The sequence below is a fragment of the Balaenoptera acutorostrata genome, chromosome 1 (assembly GCF_949987535.1).
Source record: "Balaenoptera acutorostrata chromosome 1, mBalAcu1.1, whole genome shotgun sequence".
NCBI classification, from domain to species: domain Eukaryota; kingdom Metazoa; phylum Chordata; class Mammalia; order Artiodactyla; family Balaenopteridae; genus Balaenoptera; species Balaenoptera acutorostrata.
The window spans coordinates 104,306,856-104,332,969 of NC_080064.1; the positions used below are offsets into that span (position 1 = coordinate 104,306,856).

The window sequence follows — 26,114 nt, forward strand, 5'->3', positions numbered from 1 at the left end:
TTGTTTATCCATTCTATATATAATAGCTTACATCTGCTAACCTCAACCTCCCACTCCATCCCTCCCCATCCCTCCCCATCCCTCCCCAACCCTCCCCAACCTATCCTCCCCCTTGGCAACCACAAGTCTGTTCTTTATGTCTGTGAGTCTGTTTGTGTTTCGTAGATAGGTTCATTTGTGTCATATTTTAGATTCCACATATAAGTGATATCATATGGTATTTGTCTTTCTCTGTCTGACTTACTTCACTTAGTATGATAATCTCTAGTTCCATCATGTTGCTGCAAATGGCATTATTTCGTTCTTTTTTATGGCTGAGTAGTATTCCATTGCATTATATATATGTACTGCATCTTCTTTATCCATTCATCTGTCAGTGGACATTTAGGTTGTTTCCATGTCTTGGTTATTGTGAATAGTGCTGCTGTGAACATAGGGGTGCATGTATCTTTTTGCATTATAGTTTTGTCTGGATATATGCCCAGGAGTAGGATTACTGGATCATATGGTAATTCTATTTTTAGTTTTTTGAGGAACCTTCATTCTGTTTTTCCATAGTGGCTGCACCAACTTACATTTCCACCAACAGTATAAGAGCATTCTCTTTTCTCCACACCCTCTTCAGCATTTGTTATTTGTAGACTTTTTTTTTTTTTTTAAAGAAATTCACGTTCTTTTATTTATTTATTTATTTATTTATTTATGACTGTGTTGAGTCTTCGTTTCTGTGCGAGGGCTTTCTCCAGTTGCGGCAAGTGGGGACCACTCTTCATCGCGGTGCGCGGGCCTCTCACCATCGCGGCCTCTCTTGTTGTGGAGCACAGGCTCCAGACGCGCAGGCTCAGTAATTGTGGCTCACGGGCCCAGTCGCTCCGCGGCATGCGGGATCCTCCCAGACCAGGGCTCGAACCCGTGTCCCCTGCATTGGCAGGCAGATTCTCAACCACCGCGCCACCAGGGAAGCCCATTTGTAGACTTTTTAACGATGGCCATTCTGAACAGTGTGAGGTGGTACATCATTGTAGTTTTGATTTGCATTTATCTAATAATTAGCAGTGTTGAATATCTTTTCATGTGCCTATTGGCCATTTTCTTCTTTGGAGAAATGTTTATTTAGGGCTTCTGCCCATCTTTTGATTGGGTTGTTTGTTTTTTGTTGTTGTTGAGTTGTATGAGCTGTTTGTATACTTCGGAAATTACAGAGATTTGGAAATCTCTTGTCTGTTGCATCATTTGCAAATATTTTCTCCCATTCCATAGGTTGTCTTTTCATTTTGTTGATGGTTTCCTTTGCTGTGCAAAAACTTGTAAGTTTGATTAGGTCCCATTTGTTTATTTTTGTTTTTATTTCTATTGCCTTGGGAGACTGATCTAAGAAAACGTTGGTATGATTTATGTCAGAGAATGTTTTGCCTATGATCTCTTCAAGGAGTTTTAAGGTGTCATGTCTTATTTTTAAGTCTTTAAGCCATTTTGAGTTTATTTTGTATATAGTGTGAGGGTATGTTCTAACTTCATTGATTTTCATGCGGCTGTCCAACTTTCCCAACACCACTTGCTGAAGAGACTTTTTCCCATTATATATTCTTGCCTCCTTTGTTGAAGATTAATTGACTGTAGGTGTGTGGGTTTATTTCTGAGCTCTCTATTCTGTTCCATTGATCCATATGTCTGTTTTTGTTCCAGTACCATGCTGTTTTTTTTGGGTTTTTTTTAAACCATGCTGTTTTGATTATTGTAGCTTTGTAGTATGGTCTGAAGTCTGGGAGGGTTATGCCTCCAGCTTTGTTCTTTTTCCCTAGGATTGCTCTGGCAATTCTGGGTCTTTTATGGTTCCATATAAATTTTAGGATTATTTGTTCTAGTTCTGTGAAAAATGTCATGGGTAATTTGATAGGGATTGCATTATATCTGTAGATTGCTTTGGCTAGTATGGCCGTTTTAACAATATTAATTCTTCCCATCCAAGAGCATGGGATATCTTTCCATTTCTTTGAATCAATTTCAGTTTCCTGTATTAATGTTTTATGGTTCTCAGCATATAAGTCTTTCACTTCCTTGGTCAGGTTTATTCCTAAGTATTTAATTTTTTTTTTTTGGTGCCATTTTAAAAGATATTGTTTTTTTTACATTTCCTTTCTGATATTTCATTGTTAGTGTAAAGAAATGCAACCAATTTCTGAAACATACCCTTCCTTCTATGTTACGCTGCTTCACACTACTTCCGTGAAACTTTCCCTGTTATTTCAGAGCTCCAGATTTGACTCCAATAGCTCTTCTGCCTCTACTTTTCACTTTTCAGTTTGTGCTACATTCTGGTATTAAACGTTTTTATTTATTATGCATGTATTGATATATGTATATATGTATACATATATATACACATACACACATACATTCTTTGTCAATTGAGATGAAAAACCCTTGGCAACCAATCCTGTGCCTACACAGTAGACATCTAAAAAAGACTTATTAGTGATGAGGCAAATAAATGATCTTGAAGTAGAACAAATGGGATGACCTGCAACCAAGAGTTTTGTGGATAATGCAGACCATAAGTGATATGGGGTGAGATTAAGGGAGAGGATTATTTAAGGATTCTACTTTCCCAGAATTAGTTAGTGTTTTGTTCCATGCTCACATACTGCTTCATCTTTCTGGGGACCCCAGGCAGAAAATAGTTACAGGGAAGTGCAGAGTCATGAGATCAGAGGAACAGGACTGATGTAAGTGAGCAGGTCCATTAAGGTGTCTAAGGAGTTTCAGCCCACTCCTGTAGCCCAAGACAGGGAATGTACCAAAGACAAGAAGACTAGGAAGGGAAGATGACCCATCAGGAAACCAGGCAGGTCTGGATTAGACAGTATGCCTGATCATCACCACCAGCCATGGAGTGAATGTATAGAAAGTGAACCAGAGAGCCATGTCAGACTTACCTTTCAACATTATAGCTGTTTCTGTCACTCACCATCCTTCCTCCTGCCTTATTTCAGAGCAAGGACAGTCCTTTCTCCTAAGATCTGTGTTCTGAAGCCCAGTCTCAACTGCCTCCTCCTCCTCTCTCTTCATACTTTTTTTTTTTTAATTAAATTTAATTTTCTAGCTTCATTGAGATATATTTGACATATAATATTGTATAAGTTTAAGGTGTACAACTTGTTGATTTGATACATTTATGTATTACAAAATGATTACCAACATAGCTTAGCTAACACCTGCATCATAACACATAATTACCATTTCTTTTTTGTGGTGAGAACATTTGAGATCCACTCTCTTAGCAACTTTCAAGTATACAACACACTACTGTTAACCGTAGTCACCATGCTGTACCTTAGATCCCCAGAACTTATTCCTCTTATAACTGGAAGTTTGTACATTTGATCACCATCTCCTATTTTCCCCTGCCACCTACCCCTAGTAACTACCATTCTAGTCTGTTTCTATGAGTTTGGCTTTTTCAGATTCCACATGTAAGTGACATCATACTTTCTGGTGGATTTTTCTTTCAGCTCATACCCATGCTTCACTCTGTTCTTCTACCCTACAACCTGTCTTGAGCTCCTGATTTTGCTCTGCCTCTTAAAAAGAATAGTCTACACTTGTTTCTCTAATTCTTCTCCTCACATTTTACTCCTAAACAGAGTACAGTCTGGCTTTTCCTCTCACCATTCCCTGAAATTGCTGTTGCCAAAGTCTCTGATAACTTCCCACTTGCTGTATCCAGTGGATACTTTTCAGTTATTATCTATAGAATTTGCTATAGCTTTTGACATTGACAATTTCTTCTGGAAACTTCCCCCTGTTTGGTTGCTATAACACTCTTCTTGATCTTCTCTCCTCTTCCTGCCCCTCTAATCATTCCTTTTCTTTCTCCCTGGGGTGTACTACTTCCTCTATATGGCTTTTAAATGTTGTTATTTCCCAGGGCCCTTTAGCCCCCCTCCACCCTTTAAAAAAAAACAAACAAACAACTTTTCATCCTCCCTTGGTTGTTGTGGGATTTGGAGGTGAAAGCACCAGCCCACTGCAGGGAGCAGCTCCCTCCCTGCTCTTCCTGCTTTACTTCAAATTCTTATCATACTTTGTTTGGATTACGAATTAGTGTCCCTATTTCCAATCCATTCGCTATAATCCTGTTAGAGAGCTTTCTGAAACTACATTTTGATCATGATCTTCAGTGGCTATTCAGTACCTTCATTTATTCATCAAATATCATTTAAGCACCTGGAATATGTTTTCCCCAAATGTCTTCGTGGCTTGCTCTCCACTAGAATAATCTGTTCTATGAAGGGAGGGACTTTTGACTCTGTGCCAGGATTTATCATTGTGTAGAACAAGCAAAAGTCCCTGCTCTCATGCAGATTATCTTCTAGTAGGGGCTTGACTCTACCTCTGCCAGCCCAGCCAAGTTCATTTCTTGCACTGCCCCACCCTGACCCCAGCATGCACCCTGAGCTTCTGCCTCTTTTATGATTGTACAAGCTACTTGCTCTGCTTAGGACACCCTGATCATTCTCCTTGCCTAGTTAATTCCTACCCATTGGTCAAAGCTCAGTTTTCAGACAGCAGCTTCTCTAGGAATCCTTCATTGATTAAGTCTTTATTATGTGCTGCTCTATGTGCTACCCGTGGTACTCTGTGATGACCTCTAATAAGTCTTTAACATTCTGCATTTCAATTTTATACTTGCTTGTCTGTTTCTGTCCTCTGCCCTCACTACACCCCACCCCTCCCACACTAAGAGCAAGGAACTGTTTTATTTCTGCATTCCCAACATTGGGCACATGTCTCAAACATAGTATGGTTTAATAAATGTTCCATATGTGAATAAATGGCCTAGATTCATGTTTAATTTCTAAGAAACTGATCATAATGATAGGATAGATGACTGGAGAAATTTATTGTTTATTTCAGTAGGTCATTTTTGCTTTCTGATTTTTTTTTTTTCAAAAGCCTGAGTCTTTAGTGCCATCTAGTGGAAGTAGCTGCAATAAAAAGCTATGCTACTGGTAAAGCTTGGACAGTGCACGGTGTTCTATCTTGTTTATTTTGAACAGAGACAGAGAAGGTAGAACTTGGTTGCATTGCATTATTGGCGCTTTGATTTACATCTAGAAATTCACTGTACCCTGAGATGATTCTAATTGTGAGATCTAGCAAGTATAAATACTCCCTTATAATGGATATTTTCTGATAAATGGGAAACTCCTCAACTTTGAGGTGTACGATGCAATGGCTAGAATGATCTGAGCTTTGAGGCTCTCCTTGTGTAACTGCTTTTAGGTCAGACTGGAAGTAAACAAGAACTAAGTTCCATTATTACTTAACTACCTACCTTTTCAGAAAAAAAAATTTTCGCTGTCTTATCCAAGATCTTCTGGCTCTTCTCACTTGACTCCTAATCATCTGACCAAATTCTCTGCCATGACCCCAGACATTCTATAGTTGTTGTAGTCAGGAAGCTGCACCCAATCTTAATTGGTTTGGTATAAATATTAACTATTCTTAGACTATTTATACATTATTGCACACTCTATTCATATCTTTGTGTAAATTCCTTTGCTATATTTATCATGTAATAAAACTCATTAACCTTTTAAAAAGCATCTGATACATTATATTAAACAAATTAATGTGGATAAATGCTTTGTGATCATATCTCATATAAATTTATCTTCTATATAAAATATACAGGATTAAATTAAATCAGTAATAATATAAAGAAACTGGCACATTTGGAGATTGGTGATGATTCTCGTGATTCAAATTAGAGCAGCAGTTGTGCAGTGCTCAGTCTGTTATATTAGAGAATGGATCATAAAAGTCATGCTTTGCACTCTTTATAATGTTGCATTATAATTTAACATATGCTATTTTTTTTTCCTCTTAGGATTCTTTTGTGATTTATATTTAATGAACATGTCAACTTCCAAGATAAATCATGAAAATTTTGATTTGGAAGAGACCCTTTGTTTGGAATACGTTTGCCCTAGATATCTTCATGGCTTATTCTCTACCAAAATGGTAAGTCTTTGAGGGCAAGGACTATTGTCTATTAAATTCTATGTCTATCCACAGTATCTAGGTGCATGCCTGTCCCATAGTTGGAGCCCAATAATTATTTATTGAATGGATGTATGAGAAAATTGAGGCGTGGCTAGGTAAAGACATTGGCTTAAGGTCACACAAGAAGTTAGTGGTAGAACTGGGCAAGAATCCATGTTTTCTGACTCCTACTCTGTTGAGTGATTCAATACAACACCTCGTCTCTAATCGGTGCTGCTTTTAAACCAGGCCCCTGGGTCCCCTGCCCTGGGTCCTTTGCTTTGAAAGGACCCCCTGTGGCCCTTCTCCAGTTACATCCCTTCCCAGGGGCCAAGATATTCTAAGAGTACATCTCCCCACTACTCTCCACCCCACCCCACCCCCCACTGACACACACACATTCCAGAGGATACTCTAGCTACCAGGGATTCTTGAAATTCCCTGACAGATAGCTGGAAGCCCACTTCCAGGGCCTGTGCTGGCTCTTCTTTGGTTATAGACAGGATAAGTGTGCCTACACCTAGGCCTCAGGAGTGGTAACGGCCAGCTGTTGTGGGTGGTGGAGCTTGATCAAGTTTGTTGGGATAGCCACACAAATGTGTGTGAGGCCCCTCTGTTGGGTGGAAGAAGAACAGATCATGGGCTGTTTGCACCTGTTTCTCCTCTTGCTCATGGTCCCTCAAATGTTAGGGGCAGGCCTACCTCCATAATAAATCTGGTTCTCCCCACATATTAAATGTCATTTAAACCGGCACTAAGTGAGTACCTGTATTGTGCCAGACGCTGCACTAGGCATTTTCAAATGTATTTTCTCATTTATGTGTTACCCTTAGGAAGACTCGGAAGTGACTTGCCTAAGGACCCACAGCTGACTAGGTACAGAGCTAAATGCATAGCAGTATCTTCAGGAAGAGTTAAATGCTCTATACTTAACAAGACACACACATGCATGTATATGTAATGTAATTATATACATAATTATATATTTTACATATAAATTATATAAAAATGTATATATATCATATATATGCACGTGTATGTACATGTCTGGGGGTGTGTGTGTGTTACATACATATATACGTTGTGTGTATATAGATTTTTTTTCCATTGATAAAATAATGTTTGATAAAAACACGTGAACAATTTAAGAAAGTGTAAGTAAATAGTAAATCTCCCATGCCACACCTTGAGTCAGAGACAACCAATTAACTTTTATGTTGTTGTTGTTGTTAAAGATACTCATATATTTTAAAACTTACCACCAACAATTTTTGAACTTTTTTTATTTGGGCATCTTTATATATAAGCTGTGTACAAGAGGAGAGAAAAGTATAACACAGCCCCAAGTACCCATCATTCAGCTTCACCAGTTAGTGGCATTCTGTCATTCTTATATATTTCTCCAACTTTTATGATCATTTTTCTTTGTTGGAGTATTTTAAATCAAATCCCAGGTAATCATGTCATTTTATTAAATTATATTAAGATACTTATTTGAAAAGGTTTAGGTATAAAGATGGAAAAATTTTGACTTTTCATGTAGACTTTTTAGTTTTAAAAATGCCACATAGGGCTTCCCTGGTGGCGCAGTGGTTAAGAATCTGCCTGCCAATGCAGGGGACGCGGGTTCGAGCCCTGGTCCGGGAAGATTCCACATGCCACAGAGCAACTAAGCCCGTGCGCCACAACTACTGAGCCTGCACTCTAGAGCCTGCGAGCCATAGCTACTGAGCCCACTTGCCGCAACTACTGAAGCCCTTGCGCCTAGAGCCCGTGCTCCACAACAAGAGAAGCCACCGCAATGAGAAGCCTGCGCACCGCAACAAAGAGTAGCCCCCTCTCGCCACAACTAGAGAAAAGCCCGCATACAGCAACGAAGACCCAACACAGCCAAAAATAAATAAATTTATTTTAAAAAAAATAAAAAAATAAAAAAAAATAAAAATGCCATATACAGTTAAATACCAGTTTTATATATTTATTTTTAAATTTCTTCCTTTATTTGAAAGAGGACTCAGATGGGAGTTAGACCTTTAATAATGATTTTTGTAACTATAAATAAAGCTTACATGATATGTGTGCATTCTGCTTTATGTCATGCTCTTTTCTTTGCAGGATTCTTTGGGACTGCCCTTTTATTTTGTTATAATTGGTCCACTTTCTGGTTTTTTCCTTTCCCTTCATTTGGAAGAGCTGTTAGAAATGGTAAGCAAATAAATGCTTTTTTTCCTCATTTCTGTGAGTGATAGAACTTGAAAGTGATGAATATGAAAAGGCAGACGGATTTAACATAGTGCCTTTTCTAATTCAAATGACAGCTAACTTTTCTGAGCTGAAGTGCACCCGCATCTTGGCAATAGCATTTAGAGCATGAGTAGATTATAATGTTTCATGGCATACAGAGAGGTCTGTACATTAGTTCCAGGAATGTTGCTAGGAAATATAAATAAATAATGTTTCTAGTTGCAAGGAAATATAAATAATCCCCACCAACTGAGGCAAAGCCTAGTTATTTATTTCCATAATGACAAAAACTACTTTTATTTTAAGTACCTATTTTCTAGGTAGCATTTAAATCTGCTGTGCATTTTAATAAATTCTTCATTTTCTTGCACAGTGTACAGTACTTGAAAGCTTTTTCTCCTGTTATTAATGAGGAGTACACCTAATACTAATGAGGTATTTTCAGGAAACTCTGGTGTGATAAATTCCTTCTATTCTTCAGTGTTCCATGCCTCTCTTTTAGACAGAGTCCCATAAAAAATAATCTTTGGAGTGATACTGTCTGGAGGGCTGGACTGGGGAGGGGACTCTCTGGCAAGATGCTCCTGAATATCTATATGAGAGGAGCTGAGAGCCAGCAATCTGGGTCGAAAGAAGATTCAAAGGGTTGTTTGGAAGCTGCAGTTGCAGAGCAAAACACTTTTTCCTTATATATGTATCCAGTGTGGCTTGGTGCTGCCACTGCTTTAGACTTAAGCTATCCAGTATGGGAGCCACTAGCTATAAGTGGCTTTTGAGCACTTGAAATGTTGTTAATATAAATTAGAAATGGTGTAAGTGTAAAGTACGTGCTGGTTTTCAAAGATTTATTATGAAAAAAATGTAAAATATCTCATTTAATAATGTTTTATCTTGATTGCACATTAAAATGTTATATAATATATATTTTAAATATAGACTATTTTTTAGAGTAGTTTTAGATTCACAGCAAAATTGAGCAAAAAATGTGGAGAGTTCTCTATGTCCCCCCCACCGCCAGCCTCCCTCACCATCAACACCCTGCACTAGGGAGTTACACTTGTTATAACTGATCAGTCATAATTGATACAAATTATCACCCAAAGTCCATATTTACATTAGGGTTTACTCTTGGTGTTGTACATTCTATAGGTTTTGACAAATGTATAATGACATGTATCCACTATTATAGTATCATACAGAATAGTTTCACTGTGCCCCACTTGTTTATCTCTTCTCCCCAAACGGCTAACAACCCCTGATCTTTTTGTCTATAATCTTGCCCTTTCCAGAAAGTCATACAGTGAGTAGCCTTTTCAGATTGGCTTCTTTCACTTAATAATATTCATTTAAGATTCTTTCATGTCTTCATGGCTTGATAGCTCGTTTCTTTTTAGCGCCGAATAACATTCCAATGTATGAAGGTACTACAGTTCATTTATCTAAAAGTGATAATATTTTAATTAAAATCTATTAAATAAAATCTATTATTAAATTTATTTTCACTTCTTTCTTTTTCACTTTTTAAATGTGGCTTCTAAAATAAAATTACATAGACTGCTGACATTAAATTTCTACTGAACAACACTGCTCTAGACTGTGGTAAAACAGTGTTACTGGTAGAGTTCTTCTTCAGTACAACATTCTCATTCAAACACCTGTCTAAGTTTCTCTGCCTCCTACGAAGAGCATTCTCCTTCTCCAGCACTTGCCTTGATTAGGTCCCTCTGTTGCCCCCAAACTACTTGGGATTGCAATGCTCCTCCCCTAACCCCTCCCAACAGGGACTTACGTTATTTAATTCATTTTGTCAGGACCAGATGATAATTGACTTATTAGGTCTTTTACCACCATACTAGGTTCTCTGGAGCGTATAAATAGGGGGTCTATGGCCAAGTGGCTTACAATAAAAAAACATTTTCTTAGAAGAACTGAAATAAAACATTAGGAGTTAACAACTTTTTTGTTAGAAATCTTAGAGTTTATCTTAATTTATATAAGTGATTCATATAATAATATTGTTTCTAAAAGCTAATGAAATAGGAGTTTATAATCTGATTTATTCCTCTTTTGTGTTCTCAGTGGTAGTGACATTGCCTGTAAGTGGGCAGTTTTTTCATTCTTGGGGTATAAAAAAATCTTACTCTTTAATGTATAAAGAGAGAGAGAGAGAGAGGGACCAGATATATAGTATATCTGTATATTAAAATTTCCTGAGGGAGGCAATTAGAAAATAAATGTCTGAAAATGTTCCTTAGGGGGTTGGTCACGAAAAACAGTTTGAGACACACTGGTTTACTGGACTAGGTATTCTTAGAGTATGCATAAGAATGTTTTTATAACCAGTTAATCTCCAGAGTTTCCAAAGAGTGGAGAGGAGGAAAAAATAGAGGAAAGATAATTGAAAGATGTACATTTATAGGTTGGGGGAAAAGGAGCATCTCAAGAATGTTAGAATTCTCTACCACTAATTGATTTTTTTTTTAATATCTTTTTTTTGTTGTTTTTTTTTAAACATCTTTATTGGAGTATAATTGCTTTACAATGGTGTGTTAGTTTCTGCTTTATAACAAAGTGAATCAGTTATACATATACATATGTTCCCATATCTCTTCCCTCTTGCGTCTCCCTCCCTCCCACCCTCCCTATCCCACCCCTCTAGGTGGTCACAAAGCACCGAGCTGATCTCCCTGTGCTATGTGGCTGCTTCCCACTAGCTATCTGTTTTACATTTGGTAGTGTATATATGTCCATGCCACTCTCTCACCCTACCACTAATTGATTATTAACATTTTGCCAAATTAATTAGTTCATTCATTCATTCTCTCTTCCCCCACCCCAACCCATATCATCTAGGTGAACAGAATATAGACACTCATTGCACTGTTTTCTCAAGTGTTTTCTAGGTGTGTAACATTTTGAAATAAAAGTTGAGGTTAAATGCTATCATCTCCACATCCTATCTCTATCACTCCTGTACCCTAATTCTACATTGGGGCCCTATTGAACCACAGTTTCTTGGTAACATGTTTTCTCTCACCTTTGATCTTTTGCATGCATTGCTCCCTCTGCCTGGAGATATCATCTGGCCTCCCCATCTTCCTTCACACACAGCCTTTCCCTGGATAACTCCCAGAAGTCTTCTAAGGTTTAACTTCCTCCAGGAAGCCCTCCCTGACTACTCAGCACCACTCAAGCCTAGGTTAAGAGTCCTGCATTTATTCCCTTTGTTGTGATTGTCCTTATTATTGCCCTTGCCATGTAGTATTATACCTGTGCATTAAACTTAATCTGTCTTCATTGCACTGTAAGTTCCTTAAAGGCAAGAATTATGACTTATTTTATTCATCTTTTTGTCCTCTGTGGTTATTATGGGGCCTCACACAATATTTATTAAATAAAGCAACAATTAATTTTTCTATGAGGTGCATACTTGTTTTATATAATTCCATTTAAAAGGAAAAAAACCCCAAGAAATAAAGTCTTGATGTTTTATTTATCTTGTAAAGCTTTACTGCTGATAACAGTATAATTTCAGGTTAGATTTTTATAAGTATTAAATATAGCTCCCAGAGCCCCATTATTACCCCTGTAAAACTCTTGGTGAAATGTCCCTGACAATCCCAGGAGAAATTGGTTTGTTATTTCTCTCAGCTTCAACAGAACTGTCTTTCTGCCTCTGTATTATAGCATTCCGAGGGTGGGGTGGGGTGGGGAGATACCAAGATAGGAAGTTTGGAGTTTGGTGAGAGACTTATGAGTGATACTAAGCATTTTTCCTTACATTTGTATCATTTTTTATAGTTTACAGTGCACTTATTCCTCACAAAAGCCCTGTGAAGTAGACATTATTAACTCCTTTTTAAGGATGCTGCTAATAAAAGCCAGAATGTGTTATGAAGGTAAGAGAGTCTCTTTTTTTTTTCTAGACTTTAGGCATTTCCCCCAAATCTGGGGTCCACTAATTTTAAATCTACAGCACCTTACCAAATTCTGCCAACTTCTCTTCCATATAATATTGTGTAGGTACAACCCAAGCTGCAACTTCACTCTTCAGCAGCAGGAACTACTCTCTAATGAGTGATGTACTCCAGATTGAAAATTCCTCAAGTGAAATGCTTGAGATTAAGTAAGGTCAGTTGTTTTTCTAACTTATCAAATCTTTTGGTATATAATTCTATATATTTACCCAGGATGAAGGCTATGATTGCAGCTGTGTGTGCAGCGGACAGAGACTGGAAAGGGCGTGCACAGACATAGTGATCATTATTAGGGTAGTGGATTTAGGGGTAATTTTTTCTCTATAAGTTAAAAATCGTATATAATTTTTAGAGTAGGTACATACCCACGTTTTTTTGCACATTAATTAAGGGAAGCTAATAGCCACCCATTTTGAATCTTATTAGATTCTTAGCTAATTTAACTCACTTGTTGAGCAGCCATTTTCCCTCTGTCTTTCCATCTCCCATCAAGAAATCTCCCTCCCTCTCCTCTCAGTAACATGCATAGTACTCTGCCAGAATCATTGGATCAAACCACAGCATCATGCCACATTGACCCGGAAAGACTTGTTCCTCTATTTCTTAACTCTTTCATTCCTCTGTTGTGAATCAGGCCTAATGAATTCTTGCTTTTCTCCTCCTGAAGCAAATTACTTTGTTCAGAAGAAGTCAGTCTTAAATTCTACCACGCCTCAAAGGGGTGGTTCTTGGATCAAAAATCAAAAATTAAAATGAAACTGGAGGCAAGAGGATTCGTTTAGAGGCTGGGCAATTGTTCACTTACGAGAAGATGCTGAATTAGGCAGGAACAATAATGATGAAGAGGAGTAGATGGATTATAGAGGCATTTTGGGAGTGTAATTGACAAGAATTGATGACAAATTAATAAGGATGTGTTAGGGATCAAAGATGACTCTGAGAACTCTAGCTTAGATGACTTAAGTAGATACTGCAACTCACAAGAATGAGTTTGTTTTGGATATGTTTAGAATGAAATAACTTCAGATGGACTTACTCAGTCAATAGTTGGGAACATGTCTGTATCAAGAGAAGATGATGAAAACTGGAGATAAAAATTTGAGAATTATCAGATTTTTTTTGTAACTGCCAAAAATGTATGTGATCTTTCAGTTAAAATGACCCTCTTCCTTTGTTGTAAATTACATCTGCTCCATAATATATGTTTGAGACATCTTTACTATTTTCATACTGTTAATGATAGGATTCTGGACCTTCGTTTGCCCAGAGAGCAATTGCGTATCTGAAGCAGAGAGGAAAGTCAAAGGGAAGGAATTGATCATTTAGTGAACTCAGAAGCTATCTATGTTCTGGGAATAAGAGACCGTGGGTGGTCTTCAAATGACAAGATAACTTAGAGATCCACTTTCATGGCCCTTTCTGGCAGTCTAACTCCAGAGGGGTTTTTTTTGTTTTTGTTTTTAAATCACAGCTTGGGTCCTAATACAAATCTGAGCAGAGTCCTGTAGGCCTCTTCTTTCCACACCTAGCAGGGAGCTGGCTCAGTGTGGCCACACCGTGTGAAAGCTCCTTAAAGTTGGTCACTCTTTGTGCTGCCATTTCAACTGACCAGTAGTCCAATGACATTTATACATACTGAGGATTGCCTGACCCTCCCTACAATGGCTGATAGATAGGTAATGTGATTATTCTTTTTCCTTGACTGAGCAGGCTGTACTTCTGGAGGGCCCTGGAAGCCCTTGACAGGAGAATGACCTAGTACAAGCTTCTGAGCTTTGGAGGATACCCTTTCTAACAAGGCTATTTCCTCAGGGGTCTTCCATAGCATCATAGTTGCCTGCTCTTTCTTTTCCTACAAATATATAGAGCATTAGTGTGCAGAAGGGTCACTCTGTACTGTAATGGGAGTTGGGTGACTACTCTCTACTTGAACGCTTGGCCCTGATTAGTCCAGTGCAGCTATGCCCAGCCTAAGCATTCCACTCTAACAACAGCTCAGAGGATTGCTGTGCTCCTTCAAATCTGCTTGGAAGTTTTTTCCCCAAATAAGCCCTCTTTTTTTTTTAATTCAAAAAAATTTTTTTTAATTTTAATACAATTTTTAAAGGTTACTTTGCATTTACAGTTATTGCAAAATATTGGCTACATTCCTCATGTACAATACATCCTTGAGCTTATCTTATACCCAGTTGTTTGTACCTCCCACTTCCCCACCCCATATTGCCCCTCCCCCCTCCCCACTGGTACCCACTAGTTTGTTCTCTATATCTGTAAGTCTGCTTCTTTTTTTGATATATTCACTAGTTTGTTGTATTTTTTAGATTCCATATATAAGTGATAGTATTTGTCTTTCTCCAACTTATTTCACTTAGCATAATGTCCTCTAAGTCCATCCATGTTGCTGCAAATGGCAAAATTTTATTCTTTTTTATGACTGAGTAGCATTCTGTTTATATATACATCACATCTTCTTTATCCAGTCATCCATTGATGGACACTTAGGTTACTTCCGTATCTTGGCAATTATAAATAATGCTGCTGTGAACATTGGGTTGCATGTATCTTTTCAAATTAGTGTTTTTGTTTTTTTTGGGTACATACCCAGGAGTGGAATTGCTGGATCATACGGTAGTTCTATTTTTAGTTTTTTGAGAAACCTCCATACTGTTTTCCACAGTGGCTGCACCAACTTACATTCCCACCAACAGTGTACACGGGTTCCCTTTTCTCCACATCTTCTCCAACGTTTGTTATTTGTGTTCTTTTTGTTGATAGCCATTCTGACAGGTGTGAGGTGATATCTTATTGTGGTTTTGACCTGCATTTCCCTGATGATTAGCGATGTTGAGCATCTTTTCATGTGCTTGTTGGTCGTCTGCATTTCCTTTTTGGAAGAATGACTATTTAGTTCTTCTGACCATTTTTTTAATTGAAATATAGTTAATTTACAATGTTTTGTTAGTTTCTGCTGTACAGAAAAGTGATTCAGTTATACATATATATACGTATTCTTTTTCATATTCTTTTCCCTTATGGTTTATTACAGGATATTGAATATAGTACCTTGTGCTATACAGTAAGACCTTGTTGTTTATCTATTTTATATATAGCAGTTTGTATCTACTAATCCCAAACTCCTAATTTATCCCTCTCCCCCATCTCCCTTTCCCCTTTGGTAACCATAAGTTTGTCTTCTACGTCTGTGAGTCTGCTTTTGTTTCGTAAATAAGTTCATTTGTGTCACGTTTTAGATTCCATGTGTGAGTGACATCATATGGTATTTGTCTTTCTCTTTCTGACTTACTTCACTAATCTGTAGGTCCATCCATGTTGCTGCAAACTCTTCTGCGCGTTTTTTAATTGGGTTTGTTTTTTTGATGTTGAGTCATATGAGCTGTTTATATATGTTTGATATTAATCCCTTATTGGTCATATCATTTACAAATACTTTCTCCCATTCAGTAAGTTGTCTTCATTTTGTTGATGGTTTCCTTTGATGTGCAAAAACTTTTTAGTTTAATTAGGTTCCATTTGTTTATTTTTGCTTTTGTTTCCTTTACATTAGGAGATGGATCCAAAAAGATATTGCTGTGATTTATGTCAAAGAGTGTTCTGCCTCTGTTTTCCTCTAGGAGCTTTATAATATTTGGTAGTACATTTAGGTCTTTAATCCATTTTGAGTTTATTTTTGTATGTGGTGTCAAATAAGCCCTCTTATATTTACATTCTGTAGCACTAGAGTTAGTGTCCCTTTTGCATGACTTTGACCAACACACAGATGTTTCACTCTACAAGGACTGCAAAAACGATTTTAGTGAGAAGGATAGAAAAAAGAAAAAAGCTGTTTTCTATCCTGAGAGCCCCAGGACAGAAAAGATTGTAGTCTACCTCTAGCCCAAAGACAGCCTTAGTTCTCAGCAATTTAGTTTAGTCACATGGAGCCAAACTGCGCTGTCACTCAGTTCTACTTGTTTGAAGATTGGACCCACACTGGTTTTATTTTTCATCTTTTCATGCTCTGTGGTCTTTTGTGACATTTAAAATAGTAACCTGTGGTTTGCGGAGGCCATTAGCCAATTCAGTTCCCTTAACAGCATCCACCTGCTGAGCCATTGTGCTCTAGTCTTCAAGTGTCCTCTGACCTGGTTTGAAGCAGTAGCTCTTTGGACAAGGCTTTCTCTTGTGTCCCAACTGTTCAAACATTAAACATCTATTCTTGGTCAAATAGGGGGAAAAAAGCTAAGTTGGTCACATCTTTCCTATTATGGTTGCCTTGATATTCAGTTGCCCTGCCCAACACATATTTAATACTTAATAATAGCTCATTTTATTAGTTCCTTCTTCTATGCCAGTGTTACGGACTGAACTGTGTTCCCCCACATTCATATGTTGAAGTCCTACCCCCCAGTACCTCAGACTGTGACTGTATTTGGAGATAGGGCCTTTAAAGAGGTGATTAAGGTTAAATGGAGTAATATTAAGGTTAAATGGAGTAATATGGGTGGACCTTAATCTAATATTACAGGTGTCCTTGTAAGAAGAGGGACAGACGCCAGGGATGCATGTACACAGAGAAGAGACCATGTAAGGACACGTTGAAAAGGTGGCCATCTGCAGGCCAAGAAAAGAGGCCTTAGGAGGAACCAAACCTGCTGACACTTTGATCTTGGATTTCTAGCACCTAGAACTATGAGAAAATAAATTTCTGTTGTCTGAGCCACCCACCGCCATCTCCAGGGAATAGCTGGGTGAATATATTTGCAAGTAACTATTCTTTTTCCTTTCCTGTATATACTGGTTAAAATTGTAGGTCTCACAGGTTATCAAAAGTTCAGAAACGGATATAAGTATACATATAAGAACATGCAATATAGTAAAATATTTAAAAAGTCAGTAGGGGTAAGGATGAATTAATTAAGAAGTAGTATTGGAGAATCACTTGAAAAAACAACATTTAACTCGCTTACCTCACAGATTATACAAAAAATTAACTTCAGATGGAATAAAGATTTAAATGTTGAAAAAGAAACATGGAAATACTAAAATATAAAGATTAATATTTTAATGTAATCCAGGGTAGAGAAGGCATGTTTAAACATATGTAAACATAAGTACTAAAAGAAGAAACAAAAATGGAAAAAATTGATAGATTTGATTGCATAAAAGGTGTGGTTCGTCCTGGGAGAGTAGACAGGACCATTTGTGGTCCAGTGCTCAACATTTGTGAATTCAAGGAAGAACTTATAATAATTAAACATGTTCTTTCCAGGTATATTTGAGGCCAAACAACATGGAACATATAAACTGGTCTCAAGAGACATTTTGGATCATCTGGTAAAGACGATTATAGCAGTTTACAACCATCTTCTGAAGTCTTGGAGACAGTCCCCAAGGAACTTTTGGGAACACATGAAGGTGACGTTAGAGTGAGTTAGGAGGAGGCTTGCAGTTTCACTGCCAGCCCCTTTGTGAGTTAGGGAAGGGCTTTGGTGGAAATGCCCAAGTGTAATTTAGGAATCATTGCAGTCTCCTCCAGGAAGAAGGGCCGTCTTCCTTACAGATGGCTTCAGATCTTCATGAGCAATGAAGCTGAAAGCTCCCAATGAGTCCTCATAGTTTAATATATATAATAACACAGTAGCCAATATTTATATAATGTTACAAATATTATAGCACTTTTACACATGACCGTACTTTTTCAGAAATAGTATGGCTTGTGATGAGAGATTTGAGTTTGAATGCTTTTTCAACCTGTTGGCTTATATGATCTTTTGTAAGTTACTTAACCTCTCAGGACCTGTTTTCCCCTCTGTAAAATGGTGATGGTGATGGTGATGGTGCTAGGGTCAAGGTGATACCACCTTATAAGATAAGGACTGAATGAGACAAATACCTAGTATAATGTTTGAGACCTAGGAAGCACTTGATTTCCTTTCCTTCTCTAAAGATGGTTATTTGTGTCAGTAGACCTCACATTCCCACAATAGTTATATGTTTATGAAGGTGACATATTCAAATATGTCTCACATTACGCAGTGATTCTTAACTGCAGCAATGGGGGTGGAAGTGGTGACGCCTGTATTGTTAAAGAGCACCCCCGCACCCTCAGTGAGAGTCCTTGGTCTACACTTGATACCCCAAGGATCTCTCACTAGTTGGATATTTTTACTCCTGCTTTACTTCAGTGAAGTGAGGATTATTTACCTCCGTGGGAAGACAGTACATTAAGCTAATGAAAAAGGTAGTCGAGAAATTACCTTCTCATGTGTGGCTAGATGCCAGGGAGCATTGTTTTCTTGGGGTGAGGGGGTGCCTGTGAGGAAGTTGTGACGGAAAGAATGGTGGAAAGACAGAATACTCAGGGTCTAGAGGACAGTTGATTGGGCTGTATGGGAGAAAATGGATAAAAGGGAAGGTGAGAGGAACTGAAGACCATTGTCATTTTTCTCGTAGATCCTCATTTAGCAGTCTGTGACTTGGCTTCTTCTGGGGTACCTACTGCCTCTCAATAGGAACTGCTGTCTTTATGCTGTAAACTTGTCCCATTTCCAGTCTCACCTACCCTAGGTATGAGACCTGGACCTACCAGTTGAATCGTATACGGTTATCTCCTTCATCAAAGTCATATTAAGTACCATAAGGTCCTGGAATTTTATCTGTCAAAGCCTAGTAGTTCTCCTTATAATGATACATAATGGTTACAAATAAATTTTGGGAAGTGCAAATATGGAAGGCAAAGAGAGAAAGGAAATGGTTTCAGTTTGCTATGAACTGCTTACAGGCTAGATTAACTGAGCATCACTTTTGGCTTATTCTAAAGAAGGGATATAAGACCAAGGTATCCATAAAGTTCTTATTCGAAGTATCCTTTAGAGTTTTGGGTAATCACCTTATAATTGAAAATGCTAAGGATACTTCTTAGGCCAGGCAATTAGATTTGAGCTGAAGAGATAAGATAATGCTGCAGGTGAAATTATGACTTTGAGAAGAGAGAGGCATATCATTATCTGGGGGAGCCATGCCGTTCAGTAGACACAGAGGCTCCTGTAGTGGTAACTACAGACCCCCCCGCACTTCTAAGTTGTGACTTAACTGCTTTGGCCCAGCAGATGCTATCAGTAAACAAAGCTTCCTGGGAGTGTCTGCTTGATCCTCTTTTAAGAGCAAGTTTCCAAAGACTGCCTAGGCCCCCATCCTTATTTTGTCATCATCTTCAAACTGTCCAAGTACTCAGCAATGAGGAGCAATAGACAAAAACAACGTGTGATTTTGTGTTAAATTGCATGTATAGACTAGAGAAGAGTAAAATCATAGTGCACAGGACCACTGAAAGACAGTTTCATGGGAAAGAAGAATTTATGCTCGAGAGAGAGAGAATTTAAAGAAAGACAAGGGAGCATCTCTAAGGTTCTGTTTTTGTGACTGTTAATTTTTACTCATGGCTCCCATACTGAAACTCCTGGAGATGATTGATGTGAAAGAGGAAATAAGACAGTGCTAGAAGGAGCAAGGTGCTCAGGCGTATAGTAAGACAGTCTGAATTAGAGCAGCTGGTTGGATGTATGGAGACTTTAACAGCTGGAGGGAGATTAGGAATTACAAATTTCATTAATAGAACCAAAGCACATCACAGATGCCATCAGGCAGAAGCCTTATTATGCAGCAATGACACCCCGCACGCCCCATCCCCCAATTAACAATGCACAGATTGAGGTCACTGTGCACTTCCAACAAATCTGGGTATAGCTGGTAGCCAGTACTTCTCCTTGAAGTTTGACTTGTTCCCTCAAATTGTTAATACTTCTGAAATGTTTTAGCTTTTGGCATCCGGATTTGAGCTTCCCTAGATGTTTGTGGTGTACATCATATTCTCGTCTTTGTACTTCAGTTAATATGGTGCATCTGGTGTCTAATGCCTCTGCACATATCACTGTGTGGTCATGGACAAGGCCAAAGAATTAACCTGGGTTGGGAGTCATTATGCTTTCACAGTTTACTTTCTCAGTTTGGTTCAGCATTATTCTCTCTTGCAAAAGGCCGATTGGGAACAAGCTGGCAATGCAGCAGAGTTATTTCAGAAGTCCCCTGGGAATTTGCTCTTTAGCAATTAAATTTTCTTTAGACTTTATTCCTCTACCAACTACGAGTGTGATTTTGAGCAAGTTATATAGCCTGAGGATAGCCAGTTACCCACACTTCACCCTGGGCCTCTGGGTCTTCATCTGAAAAGTGAAAGGACTAGGAAAGAGGATTTTGAGGTCCTTCCACCTCTAAGATTTTGAGAATTTGATAATTCCTAACTAGTAAGAATCAGATTTTTTTTGATACTAGAGCAATGGGTTTGTCCACCCCTGTGTATTCTCCCACATTCATCTGCCTCAAGTCTACTGTCACCACTTATTTTCCCAGATGGAGACTTGGCAGGCTGTTAAAGCCTAATGTAGTTTCCTTAAGAAACTAGACCCAGCCACCTTGCCCATACTCACAGGCTCCTATCGATCATTCCCTTCCATTCATTTATCCATTCATTCATCCATTCATTTAACAAACATTTATTGAAGGCCCGTTATGTGCTATGTACTAATCTTTAGAACCTGATGTATGGCTTTTTATCCATTTTCCCTTATACTTGCGTTCTTTGACAAACTAGGCAGACGACAGCATAGGAAATGTATATTTAATCATTCTCTTGAATGGTCAGAATTCTAAAATCAAGTTTTCTATAACAAAATGTAATACAGGCATAGTAGGTCCAAAGTGCCAGGGAGGCAGTGGTCAACATGCAAAAAGTGTGGGAATGGGCCTGGAAAGAAAACATTCTTTTCCATCAAAGTTTCATTCCTCAGGGCCTCATTTCAAAGGTTCATTGCCCCTGCTTTCAGAAATCTCTGTTTCAAGGAAGTTACATGTTTTTGCTGCCTTAATTTGAATTTTGACTAGGCAGAGTCCTGAGATCTAAATTCAGAGTGAGAGAACTTGTGATGGAACTCAGGCAGCTCTCTCACAGGACTTAATTTGTAGAGTAGAAAGAAAGGAAAGGAACGTAGAAGCTCAACCAGCTGAAGATAATCCATCAGGAATTCCTGGTTGCCTGAAACTGAGTTCTGGCTCTCTGTGCTGAGGCAGCAGCCAAAGAGAGAGAAACTAATGCCTAATTTTAGGAAGCAAACAGTTTGTTTGCTCCCCTGTTTTCTAGATCCTTTTCTACTCTACATCAGGGTTTCTTAGTCTCAGCACAATTGACATTTTGGGCTGGATAATTCTTTCCTGTGGGTGGATGGCCTGTATGTTGTAGGATGTTGAGCAGCATCCCTGGGTTCTATCCACTAGATGCCAGTAGCACGTCCAAGTTGTGACAACAAAATCGTCTCCAGAATTTCCAGGTGTCCCCTGAGGTGGTGCAAAATCACCTGGCTGTGCCCCACCGCTCTAGGTGCTGGTGAAAGCTGGGGCGATCACTGTCCATGCAGGGTATAGAGTAGAAGCCTCAGACCTTGTGATGGCAGGGTATCACACACAGTCAAGGTGAGAGGTCTTTTCCTGCACCATTCCAGGATGAACATCATCTGAGAAGTAAAATAGCATTCGTTTGTTTTAAAAATCAGGTGTTCACATAGTTTAGAAAATCAGTGTTGCCCAACTACATTTTTTATGTTAAAATTATGATTTTCCACATATCTTAAGCATGTGTCAGGTGGGAGGAGATGCCAGGGCACTTTTGCATTGTAAATGAAAAGTGAATCATTTGACCCATCACTAAAATACAGCTACCTCTGAATTGTGAAGTGGCAGCTGATTGGCAGCTTCTTACTGAATCCACCACAGTTTAATTTGTGGATTATAAAATGTAGATATATTGCAATCAAAACTTTCTAGAAACTTCCTCAGAGCAACATTACAGCAGTATAGCTAAAGATTCTGAGACAAATGAGATGCAATATCCCATTCTCTCACTCCCTGGATGGGGATGGGGAGGTCCCTGAGATATGGGGATATACTTGTCTCCACATGCACTTTACTTCAGAGTCTAATACACTTCTCTAGTTCAGATGAATTATTTCCCAACTTTTAATATATGTCTTTGAATATAAATTTATCTTGTTCATATTGAAGTCTTCTGTGGGTTGCTTTTGGCTTCTTCTTCTTGATGTTATTTGTTCACTCCCGAGTTCTAGACATAAATTCATTTCTCCCCAGAACTATAAAACTAGGTCATATCTTGTGGTGAAATAGTTCTGCAGATTCCTGGAATTCTGAAAATAACAGCAATAGGATACCATTACAGCCATTCAACAAACATTTATCAAGAACTGAGTCTCCCTTCCACTGTATGAGTGTATTTCTTGTTCAGAAATGGGCTTGTTTTTCTGAATTTTGATGATATTCTATTGAGGCCACATGGTATCATGGGTTGCTAGGGGAAAGGCGATGGCTTGAATCTTCCCTTAAGGAAAGGGATCATCCTCAGAGCAAACAGGAACTGAGAGAGGAACTATGGGCAGGCTCCTAGATAGAAGTGGAAAGGTGGCTTCTATCTGAGTTCTCAACCAGGCAATGTGTGTGACCTAAAGTGTCATGATCAGTTATAATATGTATCTCAAGTAATGATCTCTTCATTTATTTTTTAAAAATTGATTTAAGGTTATCCCTCTATAATTCTAGAGAGAAAGAGATGGAGCTGCAGCTAACCAGGTAACAGTATATAACCCTTTGTGTACTGCATATGAACATGTATGTCTTGGTTTATTTTTAAAAAAATACTGCAGATTTTACTGCTCTAAGGGAATACAAGATAAAAATGAATAAGCTATAATTTATAGGTCAGATTATCTAGGCACAGTATATTAAAAACTCATTTCCTTGTGGGAATCAAGGAAAGAAGAAAGGGCTCCTTCTACTAATGAGATACTCAAAGGAGAGTTTCCTAGGGAAATCTCCCTCCAGTGACAACCATGGAGGTCGGAAATGATGGAAACTGGCAGACTTCCTTACAAAGAATCTATTTTGTGCACTGCACCATAGTGTCTGGAGAACAGGAGAAAGAATGAAAAGCAGATCAAGAGATCCCCAGCCAAGATGGTGGAGTAGAAAGACCCTGAGCTCACCTCCTTTCACAGGCACACCAAAATCACAACCATTTGCAGAAAAACCATCGATGAGAAAGACCAGAGCCTACCAGAAAAGATCTTCTACAACTAAAGACATAAAGAAGGAACTACAATGAGACAGGTAGGAGAGGCAGACTCAACGATATAGTCAAGTCCCATACTCCCAGGTGGGTGACCCACACACTGGAGGATAATTACATTGCAGAGTTTCTCCCAAAGGAGTGAGAGATCTGAGCCCCACATCAGGCTCCCCAGCTCAGGAGTCCTGCACCAGGAAGACAAGCCCCCAGAACATTTGGCTTTGAAGGCCAGTGGGGCTTACTTTTAGGAGAGCCAAAGGACGGGAGGAAGAGAGACTTCACTCTTAAAGGGTGCACACAAAATCTCACATGCTCTGGAACCCAGGGCAGAAGCAGTAATCTGGTAGGAGCCTGGGTCAGACATACCTACTAATCCTGGAATGTCTCCCAGAGAGGCAGGAGGCAACTGCATATCACCCTAGGAACACAAGCACTGATGGCAGCCATTTTGGGGAGCTCCTACCATGTGGACACTGGTACTGGCAAACACCATTGTGAAACTCTCCCTCTAGCTCATCAGCACCAAGATCTGGCCCACCCAACAGCCTATAGTCACCAGTGCTGGGATGCCTCAGGCCAAGCAGCTAACTGGGCAGGGACACAGCCCCACCCATCAGCAGACTGGCTGCCTTAAGAGCCCATAGCTGCCTCTGGACATGGCCTCACCCACCAAAGGGCCCAGGACCCAGCTCCACCCACCAGTGGGCAGGTACCAGCCCCAGAATCCCCTGGACCCTGATGCTGCCCTCCAGGAAGCCTGTTCTAGCCTCTGGGCCAGCTTCAGCCACAAGGGGGCAGACACTAGATGCAAGAAAACCACAATCCCAGAGCCTGCAGACCTAGCCTGCCACCAGCAGGCCAGACCCTGCCCTGGGGAGCAGCTGGGCCCCAGCCCTAACCACTAGCAGGCCAATGCAAACTTGAGACACCCCAGACCCAAATGTGTCAGGAACTGTGCCCACTCCCCCCCACCCCTCGCAGCAATCCAAGACCAGCCCTGGGACCCCTGGGCCCTGCAGCTGGACTCCAGGACATGGCTTTGCCTGCCAGTAGACCGGCACTAACACCCTTGCTTAACCCATCAGTCGGTGGACAATATTACCAGAGTTTTCTGGACCCTGACTCCATCCACCCATGACCCAGCACTATCCCTGGGTCCCCGTGGGGTTCTGCAGTCAGCTGCCTCTGCAGCCAGCAGCCTCCACATGAAACAGGGCCTGGCCACGTTGGACCAATGGCTAACCAAGCTTACCAGACCTCCCACATAGCCTGTGACAACAGGAGGACCCATGCCACCCTCATATGAAGGACTCTAGTGCGTACAGCTAGAGTGATGAGAGAGGAGTGTGCTGTTGGGACGCATAGGAGGTCTCCCACAGAATGTCACTTCTCCACGGTCGTAAGATGTACCCAACCTACCAGATACATAAAAATACAAACAGCAGCGTAGCAAAATGAGGTGACAGAGGAATGTGTTCCAGACGAAGGAACAAGATAAAACCCCAGAAGAACAACTAAGTGGAGATAGGCAATCTACCTGAGAAGGAGTTCAGGGTAGTGATTGTAAAGATGATCAAAGAACTAGGGAGAAGAATGGACACACAGAGTGAGAAGTTAAAAGTTTTTAACAAAGAGTTAGAAAATATATATTGATAGAACAACCAAACAGAGATGAAGAATACAATAACTGAAATGAAAAATACACTAGAAGGAATCAACAGTAGACTAAATGATGGATCAGTGAACTGGAAGACAGTAGTGGAAATCACTGATGCTGAACAGAAAAAGGAATGAAAAGAAATGAGGACCGGGCTTCCCTGGTGGCGCAGTGGTTGAGAATCTGCCTGCTAATGCAGGGGACACGGGTTCGAGCCCTGGCCTGGGAAGATCCCACATGCCGCAGAGCGGCTGGGCCCGTGAGCCACAACTGCTGAGCCTGCGCGTCTGGAGCCTGTGCTCCGCAACGAGAGAGGCCCGCGCATCGCGATGAAGAGTGGCCCCCGCTTGCCGCAACTGGAGAAAGCCCTCGCACAGAAACGAAGACCCAACACAGCCAAAATCAATCAATCAATCAATCAATCAAACATACGCATCTGATTCAAGATCCTCATTAAAAAAAAAAAAAAAAAAAAAAAAAAAAAAAAAAAAAAAGATGAAGTGTTTGATACTTTAAATTTCACTATTTGTGTGTCTGTGTGTGAACTTTTTAAAAAAAAAAAAAAGAAAAAGAAATGAGGACCGTTTGAGACCTCTGGGACAACATCAAGTGTACTAATATTCACATTATAGGGGTCCCAGAAGGTGAAGAGAGAAAGGAACTGAGAACATATCTGAAGATATAATAGCTGAAAACTTCACTACCCTGGGAAAGGAAATAGACATCCCAAGTCCAGAAAGTGCCGAGAGTCCCATCCAGGATTAACCCAAAGAGGAATACACCAAGACACATTGTAATTAAAATGGCAAAAACTAAAGATAAAGAGAGAATATTAAAGGCAGCAAGGGAAAAGCAACAGATAACATACAAGGGAACTCCCATAAGGCTATCAGCTGACTTTTCAGCAGAAACTCTGCAGTTTGGAAGGGAGTGGCACAATATATTTAAAGTGATGAAAGGTAAAAACATACAACCAAGAATACTCTAGCCAGCAAGACTC

The 26,114-nt window shown here is 39.5% G+C and overlaps 1 long non-coding RNA gene across 2 annotated transcripts in view; it reads left to right on the forward strand.

The window, feature by feature from the left end:
* LOC130704914 (uncharacterized) overlaps window positions 1-25,261 on the forward strand; it is a 28,353-nt gene extending 3,092 nt beyond the window's left edge. The window contains exons 2-7 of one of the 2 annotated variants that reach the window (XR_009005476.1): window positions 5,894-6,027; window positions 8,164-8,253; window positions 12,094-12,191; window positions 12,316-12,423; window positions 16,795-17,033; window positions 17,539-25,261. This is a non-coding gene — a long non-coding RNA (uncharacterized LOC130704914). The remainder of the gene's footprint in view (window positions 1-5,893; window positions 6,028-8,163; window positions 8,254-12,093; window positions 12,192-12,315; window positions 12,424-16,794; window positions 17,034-17,538) is intronic. The other variant, XR_009005478.1, reaches the window with a different exon arrangement.
* The last annotated feature ends 853 nt before the right edge of the window (window positions 25,262-26,114 follow it).